The following is a 7,221-nucleotide window of genomic DNA, read 5'->3' as shown; positions in this document are numbered from 1 at the left end:
ACAGTACCTTTGTTTATTTATTTTTCTGTGGTGCTGATGATTCAACCCAGTTCTCTACCACTGAGCTACAACCTCAGTCCCTAAAGGTAGTATATCCTGATGGCTGATTTAGTGTTTATTTACAGGCCTTTTATGCTTTCTGACTCAGAAAAGTGATCAAAAGTCTGTCCTAAACTTATTAAAGAATTGGTTTTTACTTTCATCTTTAGACCTGGAAGAAAGGAACAATAGGAAATGAAAAATCATACATCTGCAACTGAGTTCATTCTTCTGGGATTAACAGATGACCCAAAGCTCAATATTTTCATTTTTCTCTTTCTACTTTTCACCTACATACTAAGCATTACTGGAAACTTAACAATTATCACCCTCACTCTGGTAGACTTGCACCTGAAAACACCCATGTATTTCTTCCTCAGGAATTTCTCTTTCCTAGAAATCTCATTCACTACAGTTTTTATTCCTAGATACCTGGTCAGCATAACAACAGGGGATAAGACCATTTCCTACAATTCTTGCATGGCCCAGGTGTTTTTCTTTATATTGCTTGGCTCAACAGAATTTTTCCTTTTGACTGCCATGTTCTATGACCGTTATGTGGCTGGCTATCTGCAAGCCTCTGCATTACACAACAATAATGAACAGCAGGATCTGCACCCTGCTTGTCCTTGTTTCTTGGCTGGCCGGCTTCCTCATCATCTTTCCACCTTTGATCATGGGACTACAATTGGATTTCTGTGACTCCAACATCATTGACCACTTCACCTGTGACTCTTCTCCTATGCTCCTGATCTCCTGCACAGACACGTCCTTACTAGAGCTTTTGGCATTTATCCTGGCCATATTAACTCTCATTACAAACTTAACATTAGTGATTCTGTCCTATGTGTTCATCATTAAGACAATTCTGAGGATCCCCTCTCCTGAGCAAAGGAAAAAGGCCTTTTCCACTTGCTCCTCACACATGATTGTTGTCTCCATTTCTTATGGAAGTTGCATTTTCATGTATGTCAAAACTTCAGCCAAAGAAGGAGAAGCATTGACCAAGGGCATAGCTATGCTCAATACCTCTGTTGCCCCAATGTTAAATCCTTTTATTTATTCCTTAAGGAACCAGCAAGTAAAACAGTCTTTTAAGAACTTTCTCAAAAAATGCTGGTCAAGTAAATTTTAATGATAAAAAATGTGGTGCCTGAATATAAATAGAACCTGATATCTAATGCAGTACTAGTATTCTTCCATTTGTCCATTGTCTTCCAAAATCAACCTCTTTTTCCAGAATGTTTTGTGCATCAGGTTTCTCATTTTGATCTTCATTGGCACAGCCACCATTTTACATTAATGTGTGCTGAAAATCCTCAGCATGTGTTAATGTCACAAAAATGAGAATGAGAGAATGATATTTAGTATTAGTGCTAGAATTTTGATTTAAGTGTCCTTGAAGAACTTTCTTTGTGAGTACCAAGCCAAAGCAAAATAAATGTTATTTCAAGCAACCTTGAAAATTATTTTTCCAAGTGCGTAAGTATTTAAGTAAGCAGTTGTTTTTTTTGTGTGTATGTGAGGTAGTGTCTTTGTGCACGTTTATATTTCTCCTTGTGTCTTCTATTGTTTTTCCATCATAAATATTGTTCCTAAGGTATCAATACATAGGTGTTATATCTTCATGATGCATTTTATCGTTCATTGTCATAATGCATGTTGCTTCATGTTTTTTGACTTTCATTTCAAGATTATTAAAGGATTATCTTGGTATTTCTGGAAGACCCCTGCTATCTCAACATTAAGCATTTTTAACAAGCTTTTCTGATGATTGGTTCATCACTCATTTTTTTTCTTTTAATTTGCTAACATTGAGCCTTGACTTCATCTTAGACTTCTTTGGAAAGATCCTGTCTTGCTTTCAGTTTCACTGGATGCAATACCCTCTTTGTCTATTTTTTTGGCAGTTTATATGTACCAAATATGCCCTTTCTCTCACCTTGTTTTCAAAATATCTGGTACGCTCATCATATACTGAATTATTTTTCCAGTTTTGTGTGATTTTACTCTTTTAAAATATATGGGTGTCTTTGGAGACTTAGGAGTGTGTGGGGGGTTAAGATTATTTAAAATATGCACACACTTCTATAACAGTAAAGTCCAGCTCCTTCAATGCATTTGGAAAGAGGAAAATAATGTTCTGGTAATTGTTTAACAACTAGTTTCTAATAAGAAAAAAGTTCAGACATAATTTTTTTTCATTGCTTGACTTTAGTACCTAATATTGACTCCCTTTCTTTACTCTATTGGTCTTTTTTCTATTTTTATTCTTTTATTGTTGTTACATTGGTTTTATTTTTGTTTTATTGTTTGTTTTCATACAGATTATTGAACCCAGGAGGACTTTGTCACTGAGCTACATTCTCAGCCCTTTTTATTCTTTATTTTGAGACAAGGTCTAAATTGCTTAGGCTCTCTCTAAATTGCTGATGCTAACTTTGAACTCGCACTCCTCCTGCATCAGCCTCCCCATTTGATGGGATTAGAGGCATGTGTTTCCCAAGTGTCTTTGCTTTTTTAATTGGTGAAAAATAGTAATTCATAAAACTGGAATTCATTGTGATGTATTCATACATGTACTCAGCACAATTTGGTCAGTTTCATTACACAGTTTCCCCTCTTCCCCACCCCTCCTTCCTTCTTCTCAATTCACTTTCTCTATTCAACTGTTCTCACCCCCACCACTTTTCTTATTCTTTATTTCTCTCTTCCATTCACATATGAAAGAAATCATTACACTTTTGACTTTGAGTCTGGCTTATTTAACATAATAGCATGATGATTTCAATTCTGTCCATTTATCAGTAAATGACATAACTCAAGACTTCTCTATGTCTGAGTAGAACCCCATTGTATATGTATCACATTTTCTTTATCCCTCCATCTGTTAGGAGATACCTGAGCTGTTTCCACCACTTGATGATTATGAACTGTGCTGCTATAAACATTGGAATGCAATTATCACTAAAATATGCTTATTTTAGGTATTTTCCATAAATGCCAAGGATTGGAACAGCTAGGTCATATGATGAGTCTATTTCTAATCTTCTGAGAAATCTCCATACTGCTTTCCAAAGAGTCTGAATTAACTGAATTAACGTGCAATGCCACAAACTCTGTATAAGTGTACCTTATTGTCTACATCCTCCTTAGCATTTATTATTATTTATGTTATTGAAGCTTGCAATTCTACCCAGAGTGAGATTAAATCTCAGTGTACTTTTGATTTGCATGATGCTAATGATGTTGAACATTTCTTCATGTATTTGTTGTCCATTTGCATCTTTTTCTTTTTAGAAATGTCTGTTGAGTTTATTTGTGCATTTTCTGAGTAGGTATTTTTTTCTGTGTTTTTTTCTTCATATATTTTGGATATTAATTCTTTGTCAGAAGAATAGCTGTCATTGATTCTCCCCCATTCTATAGGCTACCCTTTCACACTCTTAATTGTTTCCTTTTCTGTGCAGAAGTTTTAAAATTTGATTTCATCCCACTTATTAATTGTTGGTTTTATTGAGCTTTGGGATCTTATTAAGGAAGTCAGTGTCTGAATGTATATGTTTGCATGTTAACCATACATTTTATTCTAAGACTTGCAAAGTTCTTCCTCTATTTTGTATATCCTTGGTCCATTTTGAGTTGACTTTTAAGCAGGGCGAGAGAGCAGGATCGGGTTTCATTCTTCTAATACAGATATCCAGTTTTCCCAGCACCATTTCTGTAAAAGGTTGTCTTTCCTCCAATGTATGTTTTTGGTGCTTCTCTGTATCTGTGTATTATTGTCTCTGTGTTTATATTTTACTCCATTGGTCTTCATGTCTGTTTTGATGTCAGTGTCATGCAGTTTTTGGTACTATTTCTCTTCAGTAGAATAGAGACTCAGTACTGTGATGACACCAGCCTTGTTCTTACTGGTCAGGATTACTTTGGCTCTTCAGGGTCACTTATTCTTCCATATAAGTTTTAGAACTGTGTTTTTCAAGTTCCATTAAAAATGTCATTGGTATTTTCATGGGAATTGCATTAGATCTCTGTATTACTTTTGGTACTATGGCCATTTTCACAACATTAATTCTGTCTATCCAAGAACAGGGGAGGCTTTTCCATCTTCTAATGCCCTCTTCAATTTCTTTCTTCAGTGACCCACAGTCTTCATTGCTTCTTTGGTTAAATTTATTTTCAGTATTTTTTGTTTGGGTATTTGTTTTTGTTTGTTTGTTTAGGGTATTGTGAATGGAATTGTTTTCCTGATTTGTTTCTCAGCAGATTCATTAGTATATTAGTGAAGTATAGGAAAGCTATTGACTTTTGGATTCTGATCTTGTATCCTGCTACTTTGCTGCTACTTTATCAGCCCTAGAAGAATCCTGGTGAAGTTTCTGTATATGTATAGGACCATATCATTTGCAAATAAAGATAATTTGATTTTTCCCCTATTTGTATCCCTTTAATTTCCTTTTCTTAAATGATTGCTCTGGCCAAAATTTCTAGAACTATGTTTATTGGTTTGGTGAGACTGGATACCTTTATGCTGTTCTTGATTTTAGAGGAAATGCTTTCAGATTTTCCTCATTCTTTATGATGTTTGCTTTAGGTTTGTCATACATGTGCTTTATGATGATGAGGTAAGTATCTTCTATCCAAACTTTTTCAGTTTTTTTTAAACATTTATTTTTTAGTTGTAGGTGGACACAATACTTTCATTTTATTTTTATGTGGTCAAACCCAGTGCCTCATGCATGCTAGACAGGCACTCTACCTCTGAGTCACAACCCCTAATGGAAACCAATGCTAAGTTGTGTCAAGATCTTTTTTATGTATCTATTTAGATGATCATGTGGTTTTCATTTTTATTTCTATTTCTGTTATGAATTGTATTTACTGATACATATATATATATATATACATATATATGTAAGTATGTATATATGTATGTATGTATATATATGTGTGTGTGTATATATATATATATATATATATATATATATATATATATATTCTCCAAACTTGCGTCTCTTGGATGAAGCCAACTAGAACGTCATCTACAGTCTTCTTAATGTATTTTTAAATGTGAACTGCTGATATTTTACTAAGGACTCCAGGGTCTACATTAATCAGTGATATTTTTCTGTATTTTTTTTTCTCTTAATGTGTCTTTATCTGGATTTGGTATCAGAGTGATACTAACTTTATGAATGAATTTGGGAGTATTCCTTCTCTTTGTGTTTCACAAAATAATTTGAATATATTAGAATTTATTTCTTCTTTAAAGATCTGGTAAACCCCAGCTGAGAATTCATCTTATCCAAGGCTTTTGTTTGTTGAAAGTCTTTTTATTACTACTTTAATATTATTCCTTGAAACCGGTCTGTTTAGGTTTTCTATATTCTCTTGTTTCAATTTGGGTAGGCCATATCTATCTAGAAATTGTCTATATCCTCTAGATTTTCTCATTTATTTGAAAATTTGTTTTCAAAATAGTTTCTTTTTCTTTTTTCTTTTTCCTTTTCTTTTTCTTTTATTTTTTGGTAACAGGGATTGAACTCAGGGACATTTAACCACTGAGCCACATCCCCAGCCTTTTTTGTATTTTATTTAGAAACAGGGTCTCACAGAGTTGCTTAAGGCCTTGATAAATTGCTGAGGCTGGCTCTGGATGTGTAATCCTGCTGCCTCAGCCACTATAGCTGCTGGGATTCAAAGAATGCACTACCTTGCTCAGCTCAAAATACTTGTTTATACCTTGGATTTCAGCCATGTCTGTACCTTTTTTTTATATATCTTTAGTGTTTTTGGTTGGGGTCTTTTCTTTCTTTTGCTTAGTTTGGCTAAAGTTTGATCTTCTTTATCTTTTCAAGGAATTAACTTTTTGTTGCATTGGTGTTTTGAATTATTTTTATTCTAAATTCCATTAATTTGATCTCTGATTTAATGATTTCCTGTTGTTTATGGGTTTTAGAATTGGTGTTTTTAAATTTCTCATATGACCCATTCCTCATCTGAAGGGTATTATTCAATCACCACATGTCAAAATGACTTGTTTTTTATTGTTTTATCAATTTAAAATTCATCCTATTATGATAGGTTGAGTACAAGGAATTATCTCTACATTTTGTATTTTATAAGACTTGATTTGTGCCCCTAAATATGTTCTATTTTGGAGAAGATTCCATGTACAGCCTAGAAAAAAGTAATCTCAATTGTTGAGGGAATAAAATAGTCTATAGATGTCTGTTAGATTCATTTTATTTATGTCATTCTTAATGTCTATAGCATCCTTAGTTTTTGTCTGGATAATCTATCTATTAGAGAGAGGTATATTAAAAATCACCTAGTATTATTGTATTAGAGTATATCTGAGTCTTTAAGTAGTTTTATTTATGTAATTATGTTTGGGGCATAAGTATTTAAAATTGTTATATTCCGCCATTGGATAGTTCCCTTTACCAATGTAAAGAGAACTTTCTTGACTCTTCTGGTTAATTTTAGCTTGATGTCTGCTTTTTTGGACAAGAGAGTAGTTACTCTTGCTTACTTTGATTCTCCTTTTCATGGCATATCTTTTTCCACCCTTTCAATTGCAAGCTGTGGCTGTCTTTTCCTATAAGGCATATATCTTATGAATGACATATGATTGAGGCCAGTTTTAACCCAATCTGCCTGTCTGTCATTTAATGGGAGAGTTGAGACCATTGATATTTAGTGTTTTTATAAAAATGATCATTTACTTCCATTTGATTTCTTAAAAAAATATGAAACATTTTATGAATTTATATGCCATCCTTTCACAAGGGCTATATTAAACTTCTCTGTGTTGTTGAAAATTTAATATATGTGCTGCCAAAGTGAACATCCACCCATCTTTCTTTAATAATATAGTCTTCCCAATAAACATTTTCAATGGTTTTTGAACTATAGATAACAACCTTACAATTTAATAGAGATTTTCTTAAAATAGCAAATTGATTATTGATAATTTAATCCACTATACATTATACTAACAAAAAACTATAAACTATGATTATTTTGTTTATGAATTTCCTATTGTTGTACAGAACTCAGAGATATGAAACAAGACATTTTGTAAGACATTCAAGCAAAAAAGCAAAAGAGAAAATGAGAAATGTGGATAAAGCATGTTATTATGGTTTGGATGTGAGGTGTCCCCCAAAAGCTCAT

The 7,221-nt window shown here is 33.2% G+C and overlaps 1 non-coding gene and 1 pseudogene across 1 annotated transcript; one reads left to right on the top strand and one right to left on the bottom strand.

Annotated features, from left to right (window-relative positions):
- The first annotated feature begins 234 nt into the window (after nucleotides 1–234).
- On the top strand, nucleotides 235–1,174 carry LOC114086419 (olfactory receptor 6C76-like; annotated as a pseudogene).
- A 5,614-nt stretch (nucleotides 1,175–6,788) lies between these two features.
- Nucleotides 6,789–6,893, bottom strand: LOC114088762 (U6 spliceosomal RNA). The gene has a single exon (XR_003582054.1). It is a non-coding gene; the product is annotated as a U6 spliceosomal RNA (small nuclear RNA).
- Between the last annotated feature and the right edge of the window lie 328 nt (nucleotides 6,894–7,221).

Source organism: Marmota flaviventris, chromosome 3 (genome assembly GCF_047511675.1).
Source record: "Marmota flaviventris isolate mMarFla1 chromosome 3, mMarFla1.hap1, whole genome shotgun sequence".
Lineage (NCBI taxonomy): Eukaryota > Metazoa > Chordata > Mammalia > Rodentia > Sciuridae > Marmota > Marmota flaviventris.
Note: the sequence above shows the minus strand (reverse complement) of the source record. Positions and strands in the feature narration are given on the sequence as shown.